General features: G+C 37.8%; 1 long non-coding RNA gene across 1 annotated transcript; it reads left to right on the top strand.

Moving 5' to 3' along the window:
• The first annotated feature begins 4,475 nt into the window (after positions 1 to 4,475).
• LOC149082847 (uncharacterized) lies at positions 4,476 to 25,856 on the top strand. Its single transcript, XR_016193304.1, has 3 exons — positions 4,476 to 4,697; positions 19,603 to 19,751; positions 25,632 to 25,856. It is a non-coding gene; the product is annotated as an uncharacterized LOC149082847 (long non-coding RNA).
• Positions 25,857 to 27,798: the final 1,942 nt, after the last annotated feature.

The raw sequence follows: 27,798 nt of genomic DNA, 5'->3' as shown, positions 1-27,798 counted from the left end.
ATTATTAGTAGTCGTTCCACAAGAAAAAGAGGAGGAAGGTGTTTTTTGACAAATAAATAATCCTTATATTGTGTTGAAAGAGTTAATCCGAAAAACACTAGGGGTCCAACGGTCATCGTTAGACTGGTCCAAGAACTTCATGTACTTAGTCAAGAAAAAGAAATGGTGCAGCCATTTTGTTTTCTTTCCACACGCATTGATTGCAACAAAATGGCGACGTTATCTATAATTTTTTATATTTATTGAATTCCTTCAACGTGTTCCTTATCCGGTGTATATAGTACTACTACTGCACTCGATACAACGATAAATCCCTCTACAACAATATTTTTCCAATTCTTGTTTGCAGATGTCTATACTCCAATGTTAAATTACTGCCTTTTGATATAACGATAATCCCTCTACAACGATATTTTTCTTGGTACGCAGAGTATCGTTATATCGAGCTTTCACTGTATATATTTAGAGAATTACTCAATAACAGGTAATTATTGATCCCCCCCATCAACTTTGCATTGCACTTCAACTCTGACATAGTGAACCCGGTTTATCACAAACCAAGTCCTTTCAAATTCGCAACAACGGGGTTTGAATTTTCGCTTTTGCTAGTACACATATTTAAAGGCTACGGGTCGACACCCGTTATAACGAAATTTAATGAGTCGAAAATTTCATTCCACTTATTTGGAGGTACGCTATATCCAAGATCGTTCTACATAGGATGAGATCAAATGCAGTCGAACCCCGGCCGATTTAACGCCACCATTTATTTCGCAGAATTTCGTGCTATAATGAGATTCGCGTTTCATGGAATCATGGATGAACTATTGTATTTCCTATATAAGCGTTTCTCAACCTAAGGCCCGCGAACCACAGAAGTAGTGCAGACTTGATAAAATTATTCACTCGTTATATAAGGGGAAGTTCAAGTATTACGTCGGCAGATTTTTAGCCATTTTTGCCCCCCCCCCACTTCCGTCAGCAAAACTCTGATTCCCTCCCCCCCCCCCTTGTCAGCGAAATTTCGTAAACTCTATCCCCTACTTCCTAATGCATATTGAGATCACCGGGCACGTTCCCGCCCCCTCCTAGACGATCAGAAATTTATTTTTTATGAAAAATAATATTTTTGAAAAATTAAAATTTTGGAAGAAAATATGTACTTTAAGAAGAAGAATGAAGAGGAAGAATATATGTTATTACGATCATTAAAGGGGCTCTATAGAGGACTTATCAACCTAGGGGGAATGTTAGTTCAGGTGCCCATAAACTAGCGAAAGGTTTTTCTCGTTTTTGTCGTACCGAGTAAGATGATTAAGAATATATCATATTTTTATAAAGGGTGGTTAATGACGTAAGCATCATTCAAAGCCCCTTCATCGATGATAACGTAATACTTTATTGACACCCTAATTGATATTACTAAAATCCACATGGGTTCAAATACAGTTGGACACTAGGGCCCCAACACTCTTCAATTAGATTGACCCAAGTACTTCATGTACTTGCAATCAAGAAAAGAAATGTTGCAGATTTTTTCTTTCACACGCATTGATTGCAACAAAATGGCGACGTAATATATACATTTTTTTCAATTTTATTTTAAGTTCACCGTGTTCCTTATTCGGTGTACATAGACACACATGTAAGACTGGATTATACCACATTAATTCATTCGACATACTTCCACTTACGCTCGTGTGCAAAATTAAAGGTCAATTAACAAAATCTGTGTTAGTGAAACCTCGCTACTATGACACTCGATATAATGTGATATAAATTCCTCTACAATAATATTCTTCAAGTCTTGTTTTGGAAATGTATGTTACGGTAAAAGGGATAAATGCGGTTATATTATGCATATCTACCAAGCATTTTGGTAAGTTTGATAAATTTCTCTAAAGGTATCACTTTTACCGGCGATTATGCATAATACCCAAGCGTGGCGTTGTTGGTAATCATGTAAATCATACTGTATGATATGCTATACATGAAGATTCATACATGTATTATATCATTATATCGGGGTACGATTGTAATATTTGCTATCATTATACTACGGGGTCCGACTACTGTATATTCATCACACAACACATACTAGACTCACTTGAAACTTTTTTCATATTAATCAAATTCACCAATTACAGTAGGATATTATGAATAATCACAAATAAAGGCGATAAATTTCAAGTATTTGTCAAATTTACCAACGATACTTTGTAATTATGCATGATTGCCGGTAAAAGTGATAATGTTTTCGGTATTTATCAAAATTACCATTGGGATATTATGTATATTTGCCAGTAAAAAAGTGATAAATTTATCAAACTTGGCAAGACGATTGGTAAGTACGCATAACTACCGGTTATTATGTATAATGACAGATTTATCACATTTTTACCGTAACATCTGTAATACAAATTTTGCTTTTTGATATAACGATAATCCCTCTACAATATTTTTCTTAGTGAGTAGAGTGTCGTTATATCGAGGTTTCACTTAATATTTGGTGAAGTACTCAATAAGAGGTTATTATCGATCCCCCCCCCCCAAATTTGCATTACACTAGAACCCTGCGATCCCGATTAATTACGAACGAAGTCCTGTCAAGTTCCCTATAACGAGGTTTGAATTTTTGATTTTGCTAGTATACTTATTTAAGGATTACGCTTGCGATACCCGTTATAACGATAACCCCTCTACAACGATATTTTTCTTGGTACGCAGAGTATCGTTATATCGAGCTTTCACTGTATATATTTAGAGAATTACTCAATAACAGGTAATTATTGATTCCCCCCATCAACTTTGCATTGCACTTCAACTCTGATATAGTGAACCCGGTTTATCACAAACAAAGTCCTTTCAAATTCGCAACAACGGGGTTTGAATTTTCGCTTTTGCTAGTACACATAACGGGTCGGCACCCGTTATAACGAAATTTAACGCGTCGAAAATTTCATTCTACTTATTTGGAGGTTCGCTATATCCGAGATCGTTCTATACAGGACGAGATCAAATGCAGTCAAGCCCCGCCCGATTTAACGCCACCATTTATTTCGCAGAATTTCGTGCTATAATGAGATTTGCGTTTCATCGAATCATGGTTGAACCCTTGTGTTCCCTATAAAAGCGTTTCTCAACATAAGATTCACGAACCAGAGGTGGTCCGTGACAATAGCTTAGGTGGTCCGCATGCAGACTTGATAAAATTATTCGCCCGTTCTGTAACTGACATTAGTAAAATTCATACTTGGGTTGAAATAAAATTATACTTTCATGCTTAGGTTCAACATACATCATCGAGAAAATCGCGATCCTAAATATGGGATATCCCTAAATTTCACCAAAAATCGCAATTTACTGCTTTAAATACAATTTGCTGATTACTGCTAAAATTGCTGAACAATTTGGAAATGAAGGGCTGCTTCAAGATCTGATGACCATATTTGATTGAGAAAAATATAATTTGGTAAACTGGGATCTTAAATACGGGTCTAAATTAAATCTATCCGTGAAATACGGGACAATCACAAAGCTCTTGTCAGTAGTAGACACAATCACCAATCGTAATCAAAACTCCAAAACATTAGAGGACAAAACGTTAAACTTTACAATTATATGAGATTTGCTGAAAGTGTAATTATCATAATATAATTATATTTTCTGGAATATTATGAAAACATTGTATTCACGACTTTAGTAAATAAGACAAATTAAAATAAGTATCGTTGAAGAAACGGGACAAATGTATAAAAATACTCAGAACAACGAAAATTTGTCAATGTCCAGTAAGTAATACGGGACACAAGTGGTGCGTCAAACTGTTTCAGGCATTTTACTGGTCCTAGTCCTTGTTTACAGAAAAGGTTGAGAAGCACCGCCCTATATAAAGTAATTTGTTCAGTGTCAATGCCCGGTGTTATTTCTGGGTTTTTAAACTATAGTTCTCCCGTTATACCTTAATGTTAGGTATATGGTGGAACATGACCATATTTTATTTTTCGTAATTATAACCGTACATTGTGTTGAATGTTTTTTAAGTTGAAAAATGCAATTGATAATATGCATAGGCGCCGGAAGTGCTTCGTATCTGTCGGTGTTCTTCTTGTAGGAAATTTCGATTTCTGAATCAATGTCAGAACTATGCCGCAAATTTTCTTGCGTGCTCGAGCAACCACAGAAATTCCGGCAGGGCCGTAACTAGGATTTTTGCCGCCCAGGGCAAACTTTATTTTGCTACCTCTGATTTACCTCTGATTTGGTCATAAAAATAATCATAATTCTTGATTTCAAAAATTCAACCATGCCTAGTTGAAAATAAGAGAAAAGCGGGACGTTTAAATATATTATAAAAAGAGTTGAGACGGCTTGTGGCGTATGCAAATTGCTGTGACGTGCACAACTGGGCCTGCAGTCCACCTGCATATAAATATGAATCAACCTGGAAGCACTGCTGCTCCCTACCTCTTTCGCGCTGATGTCGGTCTAATTTATTATAAATAATATTTAATCGTTGAACGCGTAGTAGTTTAATAAATTTTAACATTTTGCTGCATTTTTTCCCGACTCGTTTCCTGTGAAACGTCAAATTTCAATTGCGCAAAAATTTGGTTTTGTTCTGCGACATCAATCGTGCTGTCGTTAACCGTGCGAATGCTTGCTCCCCGATTTTGCTGCAGCCAATTGAGGTGATCGTAAGTGCATATATACTTTCATTTTTGTTACTATAACCAGATCGTTCTGCCCCCCCCCCTTCCCTAAAAAATTGATTTTGTGAATGCATCAGAATTGTGCAAGATTTTATATGAATTTTTATTATTTAACGTATTTTTGAATTTTAATTTATATATGGGTTTTTTTCCTGATGATAAATCGGAATGATGCGTCTTCCGAATTGCCAAAATTTGTTTTTGACCGCCGCCCTTTTTGGCATGCGAATCCAAACCTGTATTTTCACAGGCTGGAATCGTCGTGAGTAGTTTCTTGAATAACTAAAGGCTAAATTAAACTTCATTGTCTTATCTCGGCTCTTGAGCCAGAAGTTCGTATCGAACACATGTACGACACTCTAAAAAAAAAAAATAGAATAGTCTCCCAGTTTGCCGATTCTGAAACTCGTTTACGTGAATTGCTCCAGGAATCGGATCCTGGTGATAAACCTTCTATATTGTTAAAGATGCAAAATTTCACTGGCGAAAACTCCATCAACGAAGTTTCAAAAAATTTGTAGTTGCAAAGATTACCCCACAATACACAACAGATCTTGTCCATAAGTGACTTATCTGAATTAGCTATTATAGCTTGTAAAATAAATGGTCTGGATTTTTGTCTATTATAGATATTGATATTTTACTTAATTTTTAACTAAAATGGTTTTTTTTCCTAGTTACATGGAAAAGGAATTTTGAATGTAGTGGCAATGTCTAAAATTCTTCAGAAGTTTCAATCCCACAGCAGTTCAGGTTATGTAATTCAAGAATTCTTCAATTATCCTCATACTTATGCGCATTTGTATATAGTATGTTCAATACACATTATCAACTCAAAAATTTAGTGAGGAAGATCCTAGAAAAATGTGGTTGAGCAACAGGTGCGTCAGCACATCTGTAGACAAGGATGCTGCCAATTATTTCTTCTGTTGTAATGCGCTAATCCTTTCTTTGTTGCTCCCTGTGGCTTCAGTCAGGAGTGCCACGTTATTTTGTTGCGACACCCTTTCAAAGAATGTATCCCAATGTTTTAAACCTCTCCGCTCGTATCCCTTTTGGACTAGATTCTCTCATCGCCCTTCCCTTCCTCTTGTACCCCTTTCAGCCACTGTGTCGTCGGTTTTAGAGAAATGTCTGCTCTTGTATATTCGGACTAGTTTCTGCGCTGCTCCTTTTCTAGTCTAAAAAATTCGTATCTACCCATATTTCCAAATTTAGGCAAATTGCCCACGGTCAGAGCTCGGAGTCCCTTCAAAGATATCTGTTTAGGAGAAAGACCCGTTCCATATAATGAATTAAATTCCTGGATGCATTTATAATCAACAGAAACATTATATAAAGCCGATATCCGAGTTTTTAGTGAGGATTCTATGCAGGGTCGTTTCCCCGCCACTGGGCCTACCGGACAGTGGTGTTCTGTATCCCCGTACTTAGCTGGAGAGAAGTAAATGACTCGCAACTTGCATTCACGTATTTACTCTATCATGATACAATATTTCGTCATTTAGGGCCACCATGGACATCCGGGAATCCCGTGGGCTATTCCCGGATAGGACGAGTTAAGTTCGTTAAGCGAACTAACTCGTTCTCTCTAAGTTAAGCCTAGTTCATTTGGAGCTCTGAAACTTGTCGCTTTTCCACATGCCTTCCTTAACCATCTATCATAGTTATCCATCCATGGCGAATGCAGCATTGTGGAAGGAGCATGCCGCCCCCATCCTCTAGCCGGGCTCACAGGCTGAAATCTCTGGCCTCCTTTCAGGCCAGACATTACGAGCCCTCGATAGTGAATTTATGGTGCGAAAAAAAATTTTAGTCCCTAGGCTGGAGCCCTGTCATCTCCACTCCTGTGGGGAGGGACCATGGGAAGGAGGCCATATAGCCAGACTGAGAACTGATTTTCTGTAATAATGCCGCAGCTTATGAAGCTTTGAAAGCTAATTTTTTGCGCTTGCGAATAATTCAAAGCAATTTTTAACTTAATTCTAATGAATTCTTGTAAAACTTGTATGTATTTATATTAGGATTTATAAATATTTTTTCTGCATGATATTTATGTTGAATCTGACACAACGAAATCTCGATATAGCCGTGAGCTGCGGACCAAGAAAAAAATAATATTGCTGTACCTAGAGGCGGTAGTTTAACTTTGAGAATTTTAAGTTTTACCGTTGTAAGATTTTTCCCTACAACGATATATTTCAAGTCTTGTTTGGAAATGCCTGTAGTCTAAAGTTAAACTACCGCCTCTCGGTACAGCAATATTTTTTTCTTGGTCCGCAGTGCATGGCTATATCGAGATTTCATTTGTATCAGTGATTCAACATATATATCATGCAGAAAAAATACCGCGACTAAGTTAAGTTCAACATACTAAATCAAGTTTTATTCAAATGTTATCGCTTTATCAGTTCGTGAATGAAAATAAGCCTATAATTATTTGGTTATGTCCAGGGCCATCTTAAGAGTGTGATGGGGGCCCCCGGGCCAATTGCTTTTTCTGAGGCCCTTTTTGGGAAATTCCCACATTTCAATTGATTCCCTTTTTGTGGGCCCATGTGTTAAGACTGCACCGCTTTCGTCTGCTAGCGACGTATAAAAAGTAGCAATAAATTATTAGCATAAAATATCCACTTCGTGGGTAGAATCTTTCTTTGCATATTTCAATCTAGTGCATAGGTTCCCAAACTTTGTTCCGTCGCCCCGACTGCAGTGAACTCGTAGGATCCTATGTTATACTCTTAGCTTCTATCGGTCCCCCCCCCCCTTGACTATTCCATCGCCCACAAGGGGAGATATTGCCCACTTTAGAAGACACTAGATCAGTGCTTTCCAATTCGGTGAAGAGACCTGTGTTACAATAGCACAATACTAAAGTAAATTTACTGTCGTTATACCTAAGCTTTACAGTATCTTCTGACTTTTTTTGTTCAGCGATGAAAAAGCTTTGAACATTTCTAACTGAAAAAACAGCGTAAACCATTTCTAATTATTTCAAAAAGAAAATTCACTAAAACCCGTAGATTTCAATATAAACTCAATTATAATGAAAATTTCGGCATTCACACGGTGATAGAAAACGAAATAACGCCGCTTCCATGAGAGAAACAAAAGGGATGAACATCTAGAAAGTTCTGCTTAAACTATTGTCCACAAGCATTTGCAATTCTACAGAATGATTAGGGGCCGTTCAAGTATTACGTAAGCAAATTTTTAGCCATTTTTGCCCCTCTCCCATTGTCAGCAAAATTGTCATCAGCTCTGCCCCTCTGAATCCTAACCCATATTGGTGGAATCAGACTTACTTATGCCCCGAGAGTTTTTGCATCAAAAATTTATTTTTAATGAAAAAAATATTTTTTGAATTGAAGTTTCGGCATATATGAAATACTTGTTATAATCAATTTCTGTTAATTTCATCGTTATTTGCAGGCTATGAACTCAAAATTTATCTTTAATAAAATCATTGCGACTCGCTCTCTAAGCCATACTCGAGATATGATTACTTGCATACATTCCTTTGGCCCACGGACCAAATATGGCCTTGGGGTTACCTGATGGGCCTGCCCTTCTCAAACATAATTTTGTAAAAATGAACTAAGCGGCACATTTACAGATCGCTTAAGTGTCCCGTGGTACAATTCCAGAGCATTTAAGCGGCCCGTGGCACATTTTCAGATCACTTAAATGACCCGGGACACAGTTCCAGAACACTGTCACGGATCGCTAAAGAGATCCCTTGAGTGACGTGACGTAGTTTTAAAGCACTTAAATGGCCCCAGTACGGTTCTACATCACCCAAGTTACCCGCGACACATTCTGATTTAAGTGATCCGTGGCATATAATTGCGAATCACTTCAGTGATGCGTGACGGTTCCAGAGCACTTAAGCGACCCGGACATATTTCCAGATCACTTGGATCCGCGAAACATTTAGATATGACTAAAGTGCCCTTATCAATAAGGGGAATGATACCTCAAGTGCCCACAAACTATCGAAAGGTTTTTCTCGTCTTTGGCGCTCCGAGTAAGATGCCAGAAAAAATTTCATATTTTCATAAAGAGTGGTTGATGTGAGCGTTATCCCCCCTCCCATCGATGCTGACGTAATACTTGAATGGCCCTCTTAACTAAATCGGTGTTTCCATAGGCGTATGCAGAATTTTCTGAAGGGGTGGGAATTTCCAATTTTTTTTTTTCTCGGCTATAGTTTTTCCTGCAAAATAACGCTATATAATCTCGGCAAGGGGCCCTTGCGTACGCTAATGGGTTTCTCATCTTTTCTAAAAACTGGTACTAATAAAGTGCCTGAAACAACTAGACTGATCACTTGTGGGACGTACCTTTTTCATTTTCGAAGTTTTTGTGCTTGTTCCGTTTTTTTTCAACGATAGGCCTACTTGTTAGAATGTGCAGCGAGTACTGAAGTCGCAATATACACAGCGTTTTCATAATAGAAATTGTATTATAATTATGCGAGACTGTGTATTCATCTCGTATATTTTCAGGTTTAACATTTTTTCCGCAATTTTAAATACGATCGGTGATTTTTGCCTACTTTCAGCCATGGCTTTTTGATGACAATTGGTTTTGTCCTGTATTTTAAGGATTATTTAAGATTCCAGTTTAGTGTATTTCTCAATGCCCTATGGTCACGAGATCATTTTTTTTCGTTAAATACTGTATTTTTTTAACTGATTTGTAGCAGCCCTTATATTTCCACACCCTTCAATAAATTTTAGCAGTAATTAGCAAATCGCATTTTTTAAGCAATAGAAATTTTTTTCTTCAAAATTTAGTGATATTCCGTATATAGGATCGCGGTTTCCTGCGATGATGCATGGTGAACCTAATAATGAAAGTATAACTTTATTTGAACCCGTAGAATTTTCTTGGAAGGGATTAAAATTTTTTCTTCTGAAGGGGACTTTATAGCGTTATTTTGCAGGAAAAAACGTATCTCGGAGGGAGTTGGAACACCAAAACCCCCTTTGTGTACGCCAATGTGCATTTGTCTTATCAGTTACAACAGGTGAATAATTTTATCAAGTCTGTAGACCACCCGTGCCATCGTCGTGGACCATAAGTTGTGAAACGCTGATCTAAATGTTCTCCCCCACCCCCGTGTTTTGTTATGCTCCTATCAACCCAAAGCCGCTTGAAAGACTCTTAATGCAGCTTTGTATCAACCTACGATTTGGCAACGGTCAGTTCTTGGAAATTGCAGCAGACAATGGTTTAAGAGGGGACCTTATCTAAGACTCTGGAATTTTTTCTCGCTTGGTCTGTCATCTCTTTGCGTAGATACAATGATGACGCGATTTTAAAATCGTCACAATAGAAAGTGGCACAAAAGCCAACAATCCCTAGTGGGTGAAATTGGACAAGGGAGAAATAGAAGTTTAAACAAATAATCTCGGACAATAAATTATTATATTTATAAATTGAACAATTACGAAATTCGTATACATTAACTATTAGTGAAACCTCGCTACAACGGCACTAGATATAAATCTCTCTACAACATGCTTAACCCATATTCCGCGTACCAAATGCGACCCCCCCCCCTTCAAAACACAATCTTGTGACGCTTATAGTTTACTTTCATATTTCCAGATCATTTATGTACTGGGTCATCACTTGAGTGGCCTGTGGCATATTCCCAGATCGTTTCAGTGGCTCTCGTCACCTTTGCAAATTGCCCAAGGTGCCCGCGCCAAATTTCCAGATAATTGAGAATTATTCCTGAACATCTCTTGGAGCGATAGTTGCTTATTTTTTAAGAATGTTCAGAGAAAGCGAAGTTGAATGGTATGGTTCCCCCCCCCCCCGGTAACCTCTTGAAACAAACACGTAGTAAAGGGAATCTCAAACAAAATGGATGGGGGTTGGGATTTAGGTGGGTTGTGTATCGGTCCTCAGTGGGAATTGTACCTCCAAGGCCGCGGCAAGGTGGGTCTGGGTCCAATTTTAATCCTTAATTTCAGAGGGGGCGCAAATTTCAGTTTTACCTCTCAACATTACAAGGGGGCGTGAAAATGAGTGCCCCGCTGACCAAGTATCTAGATGCGGTTCTGTATACTTGCACTCTTGAGTGCAGCAGTTAGCGTTATCTGACGTCTTTTCTCCAGCATTGTGGTCATTATGTCCCGCGATAATCTTTTTTTAAACAATTTACAGAAGAAAAACTGATCTAGAATACGTCTAGTGCTAGTTCAAGATTTTGTACGTGCGTTCAAGGTTACAATAGAGGCAACTTGAACTCTGCCATGTGCAGTAAAACCACAATATAGTGATACGGTGTGGACCAAGAAAAATATCGTTGTAGAATTATACTAAGAGGTAGAATTATCAGGCGTCGCCAAATTTATGCTGTTGGCATCTCTCCTGTACTAACGTTGTTAGTACCCCCTCCCCATAAAAGGTATCTTAGAATTTTGTGGCGAATAAATACTTTACAAGATAATTTTATTTAACAAATCGACTACTTTACAGCGTGTAAAGTTGTACCATCTAGAGACCGGAAGTTTAGGCACTAAAAACGGTCGAAATAGGCAGGAAAATGGTACTGAAAATACTTGGGCACTAAAAAGCATTCTATAATGTTTGGTAGGAAAAAATAACTAAACAAAGTATTAAAAGGGTTCAAAAACTAGCTGAAAAATCAATTGTATTTAAGCCGTCTATTTTAATTATAATTTATAATTGCATTATATTATCCAAGTTAAACTGATTTGAAGTCCAAAATAGTAGACCCTCAGAATTGGGCCAATTCCAGGGCCACCATTAGCCGGTAAGAAAATCAGTCGGTAGAGAATGATCTGTGGGGATCTGAGTTGTGAATAATTCGTTTACTATACAAGTAAACGAGAATTATTTGGAATCTTCATTTCTATAGTTAAAACATGACTTTTTGTAAAAAAAATGACTTTATATATTACCACGTAAGCGGGCCCTGTGTAGCCGTATCTGTCAACTTTGAGGGTGACTCATCAATTCAATTGAATACTAGATATGTTTAATAAATAGACACGGTGGTTTGCAGTGCATTTATGGTGCAAAAAATAAAATCAAAACATGGCTACCATAGCTCTGGCTCACAAGGCGGGGTAGGAGTAGACATGTCAATTCATCTCTTGGGAAAATCATCGGTCCACTATACACATGCAACGATACCAATGCCTGAGCGAGACATGTAAAGCCTGTTAGGGAACAAAATTTTCTAATTTTTTGTTTTTCTAACATGGGCTGCGTTCATCTGAAACAATCATTCACGCCTAACACCATCTAGTCGATGCACGGCACCACCAGTCTCTCGGATCACTCATTTGCGTCTAAATGGGGCTGGAAAGTGGTATTAATTACCATCAGAAAAACCAGAGTTGGGAAAATTCTAGAGTTGAATATCTTGTTCATTGAAAACTTCAAAAGAACTAAGTTATACAGATTCTGAAATTCACTAATATACATAAAACTTAAAATACATACTCAAACCTGCTTTTGTGCGGTATATGAAAATTTCAATCAAATTAGAGCATAATTGACGAAGTTATCAATAAAAAAAAATTATGTTTGATCGGCCATTTATTTTTTCAGATTTTTGTTATTTCATCACATTACATAAGTATTGCGTCAGCCAATTACATTATATATGTATTGAATTATATAACCGTATTATTTAATTGACATCCTTAAAAGTACTTTCATATTCCTGGATCATTAAGATAAGATTCATTTCAAAGCGTAAATTGAAGGTAAATTTATTTCTATTTAGATATAAATTTTTAGGATTTTTATTTAATTTGTAGACATAATCCCTGAAAATGAATAAGGGCAAAAACAAAGCGCAAAGAAAGGCAATTTCCATTAGAAACTAAGAATACGATTTTAAAACTAATAGCAGAGGGTGAAGGATCAACAGCTCTTGGTAAAGAATTTGGATTGGGTGAATCCACTGTAAGAGGCATACAAAATCGTTTTGTATGTGTAAAATAAGTACATATGTAAATAAAATATTTAAATATTCGCATGTGTATCTTCTAAATCTGATTCCAAAAGGGTTTGAGTGTATAGGCATGGCACGGAAATATCAAAGGCATTTTTACCAAAAAGTTTGAAAATAGGAAAAAAAAAACCATTTTATGGCATTTTGCCTGAACTTCCGAGCTCTAACACTTGCGTGAACTACACGCATTGGCGTACACATGGGGTGTTTGTGATTATACCCACCCTTGAGCCGAGACTGTTTTTTGCAAGAACAAAACGTACCTCCAAGAAAAATTTGGGTACGCCTATTATTACACAAAGTATGTAGCTTCACAACTTCAAACACTTTTGAAATGTGCTGCGTAAACAGCACACTTCGTAAAAATACCGATGTTATTAAACACCGTCGAAAGAAGACGCACAGGCGAGGAATTTTAAAACATAAATTAAAGGGGCATTTCGGCGAAATGTATTGAAGAGTTGTTTCGAATATCCTAAAAATAAAATCGTTATGGAGGAGTTTAGCGGATAAAAAGAATATCGGGATGAGTTTGACAGACTAAAGGCAACTCCCAACAAAAAATAACTTATATTTTTAGATGTCATTTTTTGTTATTTTGGAGGAATTCTAATTTATTTTTCGTGCATTTTAATTGCTTTGGTGCAGCTTGACCGAATTATCCGTGGATACGTATTTTGCATTCTCAAAATTAATTTGGAGGTTTTCTTAGACCAAGGATAAAGTAGAAACTGTGGTAACTTTAATCCCAACAAGGGTCAGGTGCAAAGATGAACTCCCCCCCCCCCCCCGGCATATCCCAAAAGCTGACAAAAGCTAAAGAAAAAAATATTTCGTGAAACAGTTATCTAAAGAAAAATACCCTTAATATGCTGCATTAACAAATTTCTGTTAATTTAAATGCTTTTGAAGGGTGGTAACTCAATCTTGTGCCCCAAGCATGCTATGCTCCTCTAAAGGTCAATCCTGCGTGGTCTGGTGAGAAGGTTACAATTGAAGTGACTTTCATTGATTCTATCCAGGCTTCGCCCCCCCCCCGTATCCATTTTCCAGAACAAATGGGAAGCAGGCATCGTGTGCTTTCCTTGACATCTTAGTTGAAAAGATTAACCTGTTAGGATAATAGGGGGTCGTACAGAGCAATTTCTAATAGTTTAAGGAAGAAAAATTTTCTCAGAAATTGACATTGAAGATCAAACCATTTGTCCTGAACACTTCTTGAATGGACTTCCATTTTTGTTTGAGGTTTTTCTGAAAATTCTTGGTTTTTATTGTTTCCCCCCCCCCCTCCTTATGACGTCCTCTTAGAAACACCCTAAGTAAAAGGACTATCAAAGAAAAGGGATTAAGGGCATCACACATGCCTCAGTGGGAGGTGTACTTTCTTTGTTGATTGCAGCAGTTAGACCACTTTCCTCAAGCATTGTGATAATTATCACGTAACTTTATCGTTCGAGCGATTTACAAAGGGAAAACAGATCTGGAACACGTCCAGCGCTAAATCAATAAATTTTGTTCGTGCGCTTTTTTAAAAAAGAACGTAAACAAGTTTGTGTGACGTTGCAACAGGAGAACTTTTAATTTGAAAATATAAATTAAAATTTTCTATAATCTGAAAAATGCTTCCAGCTTATGCAAATTTTCGTTACGATAAATATAGATTTAAAATCTTTTTAATTATTTATTGCATAAGTTTTGGAATTCTGTATTAATTGCAAATATTTTTTATAACCAAGAAATTGGTAAGCAAGAGTGAATCTGAATTTTTAACTCGACTACAACCAAATATAAGAATTGGATAAATTAAATCGCTAATAAAAGTTTCACTCAATATATTTTAAAGAAATTATTTTTCTTAATATTAGATTTTGGACGGCTTCATTTTCAAATAAAATGCCTTTCTGGTTTCTTTGTACAGTATAATAAACAGGTAAATCGGTTTCTTTTTTCGTTCAATAGAAACTGTTTTATAGAGGCGTGCGTGCAAATATATAAATTTTCATTGTGAGATTTATTCGAGAAGCTTTATTAATATTGATTTTCATTAGTTTTCACAAAGTTACTATAGCTTGTATTTTGAAATGGCAATGGAGTTGTTCCTCGCTAAATCTGATAGTGTGCTTGAATCGGTGATATACGATTAAGCGGGGTCGACTGCTTTATTTGATGGCAGACAAATAAGTTCTCAATAAGTCGGAAATTCTTAAAACTGGTTAATTACAAAAAAATCTAAAAATAAAATCAAAGGATAATGTGAGGCAAATAATATGCAGTGGGTCCTGTCACTTCAAACGGTCATGGGAAGTTGATCGTGTCTAATTAGCAAGATTTAATTAATTTACTTGAATAAAGTCAAAAAAGGCTCATGTGGAAAGAAATACCGTAAAATATACCTATGGAACCTACTACTGATTGTGACGTGAATATTTTAGCTTTTCAGTGGATCCACATCCTTTACCAGTTGGACTACGAAAATAAGTAATAACCATAATGATTTCCCCCTTGAGTTTTTCCAGTTTACAATGTTTTACATCACGGTTTTTGTAAAACGTTATAAGCGGGATCCACTCTATTGAAAACGTAATGATTTTTGCATAAAATATCTAGTCCATTTTCATTTTAAAAAGTCGTTTCAGGAAAAATTAAATTCGCGTTAGAAATAAGACCATGTTTTGAAATGTCCGCTATTAATCACGGGGAGTATATGCCTGTCCACCAGACATTTTCGACCAATGAACGTTGCTGTACGAGGGTCTTCCACGCCCTCTACTCGTATCTACTTTTTTTATGAGGAGGAACCTAATGCATGAACGGGATTGGTCGATAGTTTGAAGAATTTCCAAGATTGTCAATAGTTACGTATCAATTGCGTGTTTGTTATACGTGACTACACATTCCTCCTTGTTTGAGATTTTTTCTCGTGGGCCCCCGTTGATTTTAATTGTTTTTTATCCCGGAGAAAATGAATCTTGATTTTAATTTGTGTTGCGCGGTTGATTTAAATCAATCTTATCCAAATGCCATCCCTCCAATACTAAATGAGAGCGCAGCATCGAGGATGAAGACTAAGACGCACGTTGAATTGCATCGATCGAAGGCAGATTTCAGTTATACTACCGGTGCTTCACAGTTGACCAATACTTGCTCAAGAGATTCAACGAGCATCGACACATCAGTAATAGTAGGAGCCTGTATATCGATACTGCTGAATAGCAGTGACGGTAACTCTTTGAAGTCACCTATTCAATCTCAAAGCGAAGTAAAGATGCAGCAGGGCACCACAGCTAATAAGAAGGAACGGAATCTAACTACTCAATTCCACTCGAACCCATGCATACCGGTGGGTTCCGGTTATGTTAGGATGGTGGAACAGCCATTATTGGAAAAAGAGCGATATTCCGAGCCGATGGTCGTTGGTGAGTGTTTATTAAAAACTATTCAATTCTATTGAGATTATTTCGCTTGCTGGGGGGGGGGGGGGGGGGTGTAATATAAAAATTAAAAGGTAATTTCATCGTTATTGAAAAATTTATTTCCTTATCGTTTTTCACGTGCTGGGTCCATATCAATTCACAATGTTAATATCGTGCATTTGAGGTGAAACCTTGCTACATCGGTAGGCCTACTCGATATAAGGATAAATATCTGTACAAGTACCTCTACAACAGTGGTTTCCAAAGTGGCCAGTATCTTCCCCTCCTGGTGGATGATGGAATACATAGTCCGGGGGCGATAGAAGCTGCGAATATAACATAGGATCTTGTGGCTTCGCTTTGAGTAGGGGGCGACGAGAGGAAAAAATTCCTGGATAAGGGGGCAATTGAACAAAAAGTTTGGGAAACTGCTCTACAACGACGTTTCAGCTTTGTTTGCAAATGCTCAAAACCTACTCTAATGTTAAACTGCCGCCTCTTGATGTAACGGTAATCCCTCAGTGTCTTCAACCTCGCGACACTCGAATAGAAATTTAAAGAAATTCAATCTAATGATTCTAATTACTAACAGAAACAAAACAGTTTATTGTTAATTGTAGTAAAAATACAATTGTTTTTTCTTGGTCGGCAGAGTACCGCTGTATCGAGATTTTAGTCAGCTATTCTATGAAATTCCTAAATTTATCTATTTAACAATTTATGCATCACTATTTTCCGAACCTCTTCTCAATGATTCAAATTTAATGCATACATTTTTTTTAACGGAATTTAATTCAAATTCTATATTTTCTTTAATGTGAATATACAGTGAAACCTTGCTATAACGATACTGGATATAACTATAAATCCCTCTACAACATTTTCGAGTCTTGTTTGGAAATGCTTGTACTCTAGTATTAAGCTGCTGCCTCTCGATATAACGATAGTCCCTCTACAACGATATTTTTCCGGGTCCTCGATTTAACGCTACCCTACGATTTCAGTAATCATTTTTTGTTATTGAACAAATTTGTCTTTAAAATTCAGCATGAGAGTTGTCAACTCGGATGTTTTCCCATACTTTACAAAGGTTTGCGTAAAAGTAATGCAGTCGAACCTCGTTATAACGCATTTCAAGGGACCTAAAACTTGATTCACTGTCTGAATTTCTACTACATCCAATTTGATATTTTATGGGATGGGACCTGAAATTTAATTTTTTATAGTGGAGTTTGACTGTTTCAAGTAGGCCTATCTGAAGTTGGTCTAAAAAAATTGAACTATTTTTTGAAAAAATTGTTCTAAAAATTTAGATTTCTTTTTCTATTTTAATTTTGTAGCCCTTTTTTTTTTAAAGAAGGATATGTCGGATGATTGAAATGATGGTATAACCAGAAATGTCAAATTTGTGTACACATACTTTGAATATGAATGCCATAAATAAAATACAATGCGAAAATCGTGCTATACTGTCACACGGTTCATAACGAACTCTTCATATGACTAATGAAATTTGTGGTCCTATCCCATGCTTTCATATTGGTTCGTATTTCTGTTCCTTTGAAGAGCATTGTGAACCAGTAATAAGTATTTGGAAGTTGGCCTAAATATTAGGGTAATTGAAAATTATTATAAAAATCATTTCGTATATATTTATACTTAATCCAAATTTAACAAAGGAAAACTGTAGGTGAAGTATTTAATGAGTATTTTGAGATATGCAAGTCGTATTCACATCTAATTTCGTCAATAACGTTAAAATGCTGTTTTTATATCTAATGTGGAAAAATATTTAATTTGTATTAGGTGAATTCGTTTTAACGATAGTGAAGCCTCGCTACAACGATACTCGATGTAACGATAAATCTGTACTACGTGCCTTTCCAGACTAGACTAATGTTAGACTTCTATATTTTTCTAATCTCTGGATCCTCTCCATATGACAATCCTGCTATGAAGATGTTTTCTTGGTCCGTATAGTTATATCGAGGTTTCACTGTATTCGATGTTGACAACTGTCTTTGAAGGTTGAACCGTTTCTCCGCATGATGGGATAAGCGGCAGGGAAGCCTGACTCGAAGGATTCCAACGTAAAACACAATTGCAGTATTGTGTAATTTACAGTCGAGCCTCTCTATAGCTAACCAGTTTTATATCACTTTCTAATATAAAGAGCGAAATTTCCATTTCCCATCATATTCAGTTTTGGTAAATTCCGAATGTAATCACTTTCGGTCTTCAGAAGTTTGTTAACGGAGCTTGAATGCATTTTATTTTTATTTGTAATGTATTTTTAAACTTATCACTTATGATAGTTAAAGGTTAAAATTTATTAAATTCTCTACAACGATGTTTTTACCAGAACATATTTATTTAAAGTGCATCTGAAACTAATTTTCTTAAGTAATTTTTTTTTCTGGCTGTACAAGGTTCATAGGTAACGGGGCGCGTGGAATTTTACTGGCAAACCGTTGATCCTAGGAATACTTCCAATTAGAAAGTCATGTTGGATTGTACCGAATCGTTGGGGGTTCCGGGGGGGCGGGGTGCATGTGTGGAGTAGCAGTAGTAGGTTGGGCCTCCAGAAAATGGCTCGGGGATCACTGTTCTTAAGTCAGCTACCTCGTTGGGCAATTTGCCTGTTGTGGCGTTGTATTTGTATTTGTTGCGAGGGGTTGTATAGTTGTTAAAATGAAAATGTTGACTTTTTCTACGGACACCAAGTTTCTAAGTGCAGTATTCAGATACTTGAGTATATTGGGAAAAACAGTGAAACGATATAACGACTCTCCCAATACAACTTTCATTTTTCACGAAATGAAGGGCTCGTTATATCGAGCGTCGACTCCCGCTTATAACTTTCGCAAAAAAAATAGTCATGAAAGTCGTCGTAGGCGGGAAAATGCTTTAAACGGGAAATCTCTATCAGCATTAGTGAGGGTTGGGACCGCCAACATAAGTCATACTAAACAGGAAAATGTTATAAGCGGGATGCACAGTACATGGTAAAAACCATTATTCCTATTTATTTCTTCTGGTGTATTAAAGTAAATCATTTAGTGTCATTCCAGTACAAAATATTATCTGAGTTTATTCCTTGTTTTTCGACAGATGCTCAAATTTTCAGAGATTTATAAAATCTCACGAAATTGAAAATCTGAAAAAAAATTTTAAATAGAAACTATTCAACTTTGCTAAGCAATATTCTGCTTTAAATTAACTAATTTGCACTTAACCATTTTAGCTAATTCAAAAATCCACTCTAAATTGTTTCGATTAAAAAATATACTAACTGCACCTTTTTTGTACTTTTTCTAAAAAAAATCATTTTTACGGGGGTGAATTGTAGAACGTTAAGTTACGTGAATTAGATATGTGCAAAATAATCATTTGAACTCTGAATAAATTCATTTCTTGTCATTATTCAAGTAAATGCTATCATCAATTAACTTTCACTTTTTTTAAATTTCAGATACTGAGAGTAAGAGGAGATCCAGAACAGTTTACACCAAAGAGCAGTTGGAGGTTCTGGAGTCTCACTTCAAAATTAATAATCATCTCGACTTCACGACAAAAAGACATCTTTCGGAAACATTAAGGATTTCCGAAGAAAAATTAGCGGTAAGGATATTTTTGCATTAAAATTTGATACTTTGTGCCGGGTAAACAGGTAGGTGGACCTAAGAAACTTCCTAGTGGTGCCCAAAATAATGGGGTTGTCAAAGAAACAGGAAAGTTAACTCCTACTTACGGGGCGACTTTCCCGCTTTTGATTTGTAAGGATGTAAAATACTTCTGGACCATAACTAGGAGCTTTTGGGGGGGCACGTACATGATTTTTCCGCCCCGAAAAATTCGGCGATTTTAGGTTTTTGTTCCTCTGGAAGTTTGCCAGCCCTCCAGTTTCGGCCCGGAAGTACGTTAATGAGTTAAATTTAATTCATTTTTTTTGGTCTTGTAATTGAAACGGTGAGGAAAAATAATGTCCGAATTCCACGTTATTTTTATGAATAGATAAATATAGATCTAAAACTACGTTCCCCAAAGTTTGTTTCCGCACCCAAGGGCCGATTTTGCTTAGAATCATACGGTGTGGATTGAGTTGGGAAAGGGTGGAGCAGAAGGTTTTGAAAACTCAATGTTTAGATTAGTGCAAGAGCAGTACTACAAACTTTCTTTCCTTGGTTCCAGGCATGTTTTAAATTTGAATTAGTAAAAGAACAGTACAGGTTTTTTTCTCGAATCTGAACTTGTCTAAAATTCTCAATTCAAGATAATCAAGTAGGACTTTCTCGCCGATTCAATATTAATGTCGTTTGTAAATTAGTCTGTGGTTAAGATCATCCTTATTTATAAAATTCCAAACTCGCATCAATTCAATAAATTGAAACATTCTCACTTCGATGTTTTGGGGACCTTGGTTGAGACAGACGGGTCGCCATCGAGAGATAAAATGGTCTAAGACAGTTTCCTAACCTTTTTGTCCCATCGCCCCCTTCAGAAATGTTTTCTCCCAACGCAATCTCACCCACAGAATGCTATGCTATACCCGCGGCTTCTACCGCCCCCTTGGAATATTCCATCGCCCCGCGGGGGTGTTAATGCCCACGTTGGGAATCACTGGTCTAAGGCATAGGCAGACACTGGGAGGGGGCGATCGCATCGTGTATATCAAAGTTCAATTTTTATTTGTTTGGGAATAAGTCTCTCTCTCATTATCCCGACCTTGGGAGGGGGGTTTATGCAGTATTGACCATTTGGGAGGAGTCTCAAAGAATTTCTTCCAGAGAAATTTCTAGCGACCAACCTTCAAAAACCATTTAAATCAAATTTATTAAAATGCCATAAAAATGTATTTCCTTCAAATATTTTCGTCAAAAAATGATTTAAATTTCTTTCGGTGGACTAGTGTTTCGGGCGGGAGAGAGTCAAGTGACATGGGCTCGACCATGTTTCATATTTTTCACATTTCGGGTACGGGAGGACGCCAATCCCCCCACTCGCTACGGCCTTTCTGTACTGTATTTAGCTACTACGCATTGATTAGAAGGGTTTACGGAAAATTCACCGCCAACAATTCACCGCCGGAAAATTCACCGACAACAATTCACCGCCATGCAATTCACCGCTAGGAAAATTCACCGACCAACAATTCACCGCCATGCAATTCACCGCTAGGAAAATTCACCGACCAACAATTCACCGCCATGCAATTCACCGCTAGGAAAATTCACCGCTAGGAAAATTCACCGACCAACAATTCACCGCCATGCAATTTACCACTAGGAAAATTCACCGACCAACAATTCACCGCTAGGAAAATTCACCGACCAACAATTCACCGCTAGGAAAATTCACCGACCAACAATTCACCGCCATGCAATTCACCGAAGACAGTTCGATGCGAGTCAGTTAGCGAGGGAATGAGCGATTGAGTTACTGAGTGAGTGAGTGACCCAGTGAGTGAATGAGTGACTGAGTGACCCAGTGAGTGAATGGGTGACTGAGTGACCCAGTGAGTGACTGATGGCCGTATTCACCGACATGGTTTAAACTGTAATCACACACACACACAATTTTTGGATAAGAGATCGACACGGATTGGTTAAATTCAGGTTTTTAACCAATCTATGGTGATCTCTTATCCAAAAATTGTGACTACTGTTTAAACCATGTCGGTGAATACGGCCCTGAGTGACCGAGTGGGTTACTGATTCAATGAGCGAGTAAGTCAGTCCGTGAGCGAGCGAGCGAGCTGCTAAGTGAGTGAGCGATCTAGTAAGTGAGTGATCTATTGAGTGAATAAGTGCCATATCATAAAGACATGGCGGAAAGTTTAAATAATGACTTTATGAGAAGAAATTCAGATGATACGGATTCGGGTTGCTGTATTTTTGAAATATATGACATCCATATTTATTGTGGGCATCTTTTTCTCAGCCACCACGCTGGGCATTTTGCCTGTTGTGGCCTTGTATTTGTATAAATTACAAATTGCTGTTGCCCAATACAAGATAGTATATTCAACAAAATTCCATTAACTCTGTTTTACTCAGAAACTTCTAATGAAATGTTAAAAGAGATAATAACAGAATTAAAAGATAATAAAGTAGGTGGATACGCGATGAATTAACTTCCTAAAAATGCTTAAAATCCTCTCCTGTTATCACTTTGATGTTATAAAAAACATCGCTGATCATCAGTAACCAATGGGTTTTTTTATGCTAAACTAGCTGTTACCCGCGATTTCACGTGATGAACTTTCAGAAATCCCGCCTTAGTGCGTATCTAGTATATGTACTCTATATTTACTATATACGTATATATATACTTCCTATGCAACGGAAATTAGTGACGATTTTTTTATTACGGGAGTCGGTGACGTTTTTTGAGTGATGGAAATATGTTACGTTTTTGTGTTACGGAAGTCGGTTACGATTTTGGGATCAAGTTTTCATTTAACTCTTGGATATATCGGGACCCATTTGACACATCGGGACCAAGTAATGTACATATACCCAGAGTTTCCCACATAACACAGCAGGTCCCCTAAGCTGAAATAGATGGCGGGCCCCCAAACCAGCTTTTTCACGGGCCCCTCTGTGCTTAATTTATAGTGTGAAAATATCAAAAAGCGATAAGAAATGTTCCTGCCCCTGCCAGCCCTACCCTCGTGGGGGTCATGCCGAGAGGTATGTATACGTAAAATATACATATATCACCAGTGCTCCCAACATACAGGGTCGGGGTACCCGGGGGATTGCACATATACCTTCATGGGGAAGTTAAAAGGTTTCATTTCCAGGGGTCCTTGCGATAGTGGAAGCCCAAGGTATATCCAGTCTGGGACCCCATAAAATTTGCGAATTCGGTCAAGGGTAATTGCGTGAGGGGGGGGGGGCTGGATTTTATTCGTTGGTAAAATTAATATTTGCAGTGGCCCTCACAGGGGGATGCCCGATTGGCTTCCGAGTCAGGGGTCTCGTTTCATTTTGGGGGCACTGGATGAATCTCATTCTTTTCTGTCGTTTAACATTGTAGAATTTTCAACAGCGGAAGTCCGAAATAAATCCAGTGTATGGGTGCCCCACTAAATATCTGCGTATTGGGTCCCCGTTACTGGATGTGGGCCCTGGATTTTATTCGTTTTAAAATTGATAAAAATTAAAAATTTTCTCTTTGGGTATGTTAATCTCTGCGCAGAGTCCCGGTATTTCTTTCTCCTAATCAATGTGATGGTTTTGTCCACTTACAATTTGCTCCATCCGAACTTCATTCAAACTCTGTTCTCTTTTTATGGCACCGATGAACTTCCACATATCTGGGTGGTGAGCAGATAATTGCTGTCGGAACGCTCGATGCCATCCTTCTATAGAATTGTTGGTAAATCGTTACGCGTTCCTTGAAAGCAGTTCCAAATGTCGATGTCAAAGCGCGGCTGACGACGAAGAGGACGCCCGATCCAAGTGTCTTCAAATCTATACTTCATCATAAATTCGTTATCGGAACAATCGGATTTTTTAATCATTTGTGACACTACTAGGTTAAAAACTAACTAACCAATTCACTCACTCCCTCACTCACTTACTGACCATTCACTCACTCCCTCACTCACTTACTGACCATTCACTCACTCCCTCACTCACTTACTGACCATTCACTCACTCCCTCACTCACTAACCAATTTACTCGCTCGCTCAATCGCTTACTCGGCCACTCAGTCACTCAATCACTTACTTACTCGGTCACTCACTCACTCGGTCACTCAATCACTTACTTACTCGGTCACTCACTCGGTCACTCAATCACTTACTTACTCGGTCACTCACTCACTCGGTCACTCAATCACTTACTTACTCGGTCACTCACTCACTCGGTCACTCAATCACTTACTTACTCGGTCACTCACTCACTCGGTCACTCAATCACTTACTTACTCGGTCACTCACTCACTCGGTCACTCAATCACTTACTTACTCGGTCACTCACTCACTCGGTCACTCAATCACTTACTTACTCGGTCACTCACTCACTCACTGGGTCACTCACTCACTGGGTCACTCACTCACTGGGTCACTCACTCACTGGGTCACTCACTCACTGGGTCACTCACTCACTCGGTCACTCATTCACTGACTCGGTCACTCATTCACTGACTCGGTCACTCATTCACTGACTCGGTCACTCATTCACTGACTCGGTCACTCAATCATTTACTCACTCGGTCACTCAATCACTGACTCGGTCACTCAGTCACTCACTCGGTCACTCAATCACTTACTTACTCGGTCACTCAATCACTTACTTACTCGGTCACTCAATCACTTACTTACTCGGTCACTCAGTCACTTACTTACTCGGTCACTCACTCGGTCACTCATTCACTGACTCGGTCACTCAATCATTTACTCACTCGGTCACTCAGTCACTCACTCAGTAACTCAATCGCTCACTCCCTCGCATTGAACTGTTGTCGGTGAATTGCTAGCGGTGAATTTTCCTAGCGGTGAATTTTCCTAGTGGTGAATTGCATGGCGGTGAATTGTCGGTCGGTGAATTTTCCTAGTGGTGAATTGCATGGCGGTGAATTGTTGGTCGGTGAATTTTCCTAGCGGTGAATTGTTGGTCGGTGAATTTTCCGGCGGTGAATTGTTGTCGGTGAATTGCTGGCGGTGAATTTTCCGGACACGGATTAGAAGCGCTTTGCCTTAGGGTGTCAGGTGCTCTTGCATCGGCGTAAGTCCATAGTGCAGCGTTTCTGAATCTTTCAGTATTTGCGACCCAATTTTCAATCATAACTTTCATCGCGCCCCCCCCCCCCACAAGTGCAGTACAGAGGGGCACCCCCCTCCCCATGAAATTTTGGAACTTTCATATGGAATATTACATTCAAATAATTTGCTGAAAATTACTGTTTTTATTTTCGTTTAAAATAAGTTGATAAATCTTTCCTCTGAGAAAGTCACGAAAATACTGAACAATATGGGATGTATTCTAATTATTAAATATATTGTGCAGTACTGATAGTCCTATTTGAAGTGTATTATATCAGTGTAAATGCGAATTTTATTTTTTATCTTATAATGCATTTTGTTTTGCTTTCCTTTCAGAGTAAAATAATTTTTTAAATACATATTTCTTTCGATATGCTAGCGCCCCCTTTCAGTACTATCGCGCCCCCAGGTTGAGAATCGCTGCCATAGTGCGTTGCTCCCACGCCCACACAAGCGTGGTGCTGCCCTTTTTCTGGGACCCGGAACAATTCTTTTTCAACACTGCATTCACTGTTCATGGGCCTGTATAGTGAAAATCGCTGTACGGCCCTTAAAATCTGGCATCAAGCCCGACAAAGATCCAGTCTATAGGACCCTGCTGCAGGATATGGAGGCCGATTGCCCTCATAATAGCATTCACCCTTTCCCCTACAGCGCGGGTATTTTCCCCATACCTATTTAAACTTTTTTATTATTGCTTTATATAATACCTAATTTTTTTTTTCAGATCTGGTACAAGAACCAGAGAGCTAAGATAAGGAAACAACGTTTTAAGATGGCCAATTCAAGAAACGTTAAGAAATAACGAAGTCGTGGCTCGTCTGAATTGGTGCTTCCTTCATGAAACTTCTACGAGATATTTATAGACGAATCATTAGTTTTCGACGTAGCATTAATATTTTGAAGAGGGAATTCATATTGTGTAAAATAAAATCATTCAATTTTTTTAGTATTTCACAGCGTCATCATTTATCCCTCTTAAGTGATGTTCTTATTCATTATCGATTATTTTTTTCCTATGTTTAGGTTTTCGGGGGCCGGTATTGGTTTCAGGCACTCAAAGAATGTGGTGGAAGATTTAAATCTGTCAGCTATGCGGGTTCCGAATGTGTTCATGTATGTTTAGGGACGAGTTATACGATATAGACCAGAGCATATGCATGGGAGTTAATTATATATTATGTTAACTTCACAAAGAAGGATGTGACTATCGGGCAGGACCGGAACTAGGGGGCGCAGACTGCCTTGGGCGGTAAATTTTACTGGAGACAAACCCGTAAAATTATTTTAGTGGGATGCAAAGAGGACAAATTTTAGGGGTTGTGGCAAAATCACATGTTTCACTCTAATGAAAATCCTAGTAGACTGTTATAGTAACTTTTTATTCTAGCGGGATAAGCATAGTGTTGAGTTAAGACTTAATTTTTCGAATCCTGAATTAGGTTTGCACTGAATTTTTTTATAAATGTGTCCTTAGATGGCGCTTGACACAAAATTACCGGGAACGAATGAAATTAAAATGTTTATCGCGAATTCTTTTAAACTAAAGATTAATTTTTAGAAGACTTAAGAGTTATCACGAAGTAAAGTAGTAATACTAATTATAATGGGGAGGGAAGTGTTTTTGAATAAACTATCATCTGGCAGACTTCGACTGGGGGTTTGAACCCGTCAGGTCTGACGTGCACACAGGGGTGGAACGGCTCCCACCCTCTCACCCCGGAAAATAAGATCGTGGGTTTGTTACCTCATCCATAACTCTCATTATTGGTCTTCATCCTGTTAGGAATGATGAGCGTTAAAGTGAACTTATCCGTCCATGAAGGGTTCAAATACAGGATCCCGTTTATAATCTATATATAAAAAATTGATTTTCTGTGTGTATGTTCTCCATACAAATCTACAATTTTAGATCGATCGTCGCCAAATTTTGCATATATACCAAATGGGACCCGACTTGAACGATAGGCTACTTTAAAATTTCGCCAGACCAGGGCAAATGCACTAAACGGGCAAAAAACTGTCCGGCAACAATGGTTTTTGGGCCTCAACAATCGCTTCCCGAACGTTTACTTTGGTTCCGTAGCAATGCGTTTCAGACGTGTATATGCAACACCTTCTAAAGCACGACTGTTTAAACGACTTCTAAAGGTTCGACTGTATGATAATCCTGCAGTTGAGAAAACTGTCTTCCCCAAGATTTAAGAAAAATCAGTATCAATATATCTATAATGCAAGTTATAAGGAAATAGGAAGAAAAAAATAGCAGCAAACACGGCTGTCGACTATCGCTGACGTCACGAATCAGTGGGGAGGCCTTCTAGCTATAGATGGCGTTGGTATATGCCTTTACAACGGTTTGTCACTTCTTTAATCCTGTTAGTATATGTATAATAGTTTATGCCTTTATAATGGTTTGCCACATTTTCAATATACTCTCAGTAATGAGGCTTTTTGAATAGACGTCATAATCAGCATCGCTTTGAGTGTCAGGAAGAGGGTGATCCTCATAGAAATCGGTGCTAAAATTGTCGATTTTACTGTAGAAATGCGGAAATTAGTGGGATTTTCCGCCCCATCAATAATTTTAATAATTGTATTGAATTCTCTATTTTTAAAATATTCAGTTATATTTATACTTTTGAGTTGGATATTCGAGCAATATCATTGATTTCATTTATATCTTCTCAAGTATGAAAATGTATGTCTCCATATTGTCTTTTGATATTTATTTGCATAAATTCATGTGGGTTAGGATATTTTAAAATTAGTTAAAACAGTCGTGCAAAAGCGTTATAAGCAGTAAAACGGAAAATCTTGATGGCAATGAGAGACCACGAAGATAAGTCTTACAAAAAGTGTTATAAATGGGATCGACTGTACATTGGGAATCC

The sequence above is a fragment of the Pholcus phalangioides genome, unplaced genomic scaffold (assembly GCF_987345545.1).
Source record: "Pholcus phalangioides strain wild (caught in Gottingen) unplaced genomic scaffold, Ppha-v1.0 ptg000009l_1, whole genome shotgun sequence".
Lineage (NCBI taxonomy): Eukaryota > Metazoa > Arthropoda > Arachnida > Araneae > Pholcidae > Pholcus > Pholcus phalangioides.
Note: the sequence above shows the minus strand (reverse complement) of the source record. Positions and strands in the feature narration are given on the sequence as shown.